The sequence below is a fragment of the Guillardia theta genome (assembly GCF_000315625.1).
Source record: "Guillardia theta CCMP2712 unplaced genomic scaffold GUITHscaffold_151, whole genome shotgun sequence".
NCBI lineage: Eukaryota > Cryptophyceae > Pyrenomonadales > Geminigeraceae > Guillardia > Guillardia theta.
The window spans coordinates 89,766-91,422 of record NW_005434523.1 but is presented as its reverse complement, the minus strand read 5'-3'; positions in this window follow the sequence as shown (position 1 = coordinate 91,422).

Below are 1,657 nucleotides of genomic sequence, written 5' to 3'. Positions count from 1 at the left end.
TCCTCGCCACCTCTCCTCCCATCTCCTCCTGACTTACCTATCATATGCTCCTCCTCCCTCCGCGTCGACCTCACTGCCCGATATGCAACTGGTTCCTTCCGAGCGTCTACTTCCTCCCTCCTCCCTCTCTCCTCCTTCCGAGCTGGGACCTCCTCTTCCTCTGATCTCATCCCCACGGACAGGGAATGTTCCAACAGAGGGGAAGCAAGGTCCATGCTGGTCATCGATCCATCCTCTTCCTCTGTTCTCTTCTCCTCCTCTTTCTCCTTGCCAGGCTCTCCGTTCATGCTCTGCACAACAAATCTTACTTCTCCTCCTCCGCACATCACACTGACCTCATCCGATGAGAAGACTTGCCACTGTCCTCCTGCACTGTCCTCCCCTCCCCCTCCTGATTCTCCCTCATTCATCATCGTTGCTCTTGCCTCCGTCCCGATTGCCTCCGACTGTCCCGCTCCCGCTCCTCCTGCTCCCGCTCCCGCTCCTCCTGCTCCTCTTGCCCCCGCTCCCGCGCCTCCCCCACCCGCTCCTTCGGTATGAGCAAGGAGGTTGAACGGGTTGATCGCACCATGGGCTTGTATGCTGTTGTTTTGAGGCGGCTCAGAGTCCAAGAAATTACTTTGACTGGTCGATTGAAAGATGCCGTAGGAAGACATTTCAGACTTCCAGTTTGTCTCTGGAGAAGACTTGAAGTCACTTGTTGATTTCAGGTTGGATTGCACGATTGTGAGGGTTTTATAAGAGTGAACAGACGATACAAGAAATGATAAGCAGAACAAGATGTATTGTCAACGTTTTCTCCATCAAACATCATCATCATCTCAATCATGATCATGATCATCATCTCAATCATCTTCTACGTCGCCCTCGTCATTATTGTCATCATCATTATCTCCATCATCAATATCATTACCTCCTCCTCCTCCTCCATAATCACCATCATCTCCATCGACATCTTTATCATCATCATCAACAAGAAGAACAAGAACAAGAACAAGAACAAGAACATCATCATCATCATCATCAACAACAACAACTGACAACCTATTGGAGATGTTACGTCCCATCGTTTCGAGTTATCCAGGGCTGACACCAATGTCAGAGGGCTGATATCGGAACAAACAATGATCCATCACTTTGATCGTTGACTTTGATGTTTATGCTCGGCAATGACGATCTTGACTCGACCAAACTCATCACGTTGTTGTTGATGGCCAACGCCCATTCCGATGATTCTGATTGAGATGAAGCCTGTTGAGATGCTTCTTGTCAGAGTGAAATCAGAGGAAATGTGGGAGTGTTGGAGAGGAAGAGAAGGGGATGGTGGAGAGGAAGGAGAAAAAGAAGGTTAGAAAGGAAGGTGAGGAAGTGAAGGAGGTGGAGGTGATAGTGGTGGTGGTATGAGAGAGGAGGAAGCAGGGGGGAGGGGGAGGGGGGGGAGGGTAGGGGCGGGAAGAAGGACGACGAGGACGGGAGGGCGGGAGGGCGGAAAGCGAAAGTGGACGAAAGAGTAGGAGGAAGACGACGACGACCACGACGACGAGGAGGAGGAGGAGGAGGAGGAGAAAAGAGGAGGAGGAGGAGGAGGAGGAGGAGGAGGATACTTACAAGCAATCTCAACTGCGGGAGCTGAATGGTCCTCATAGACTGAGGAAAC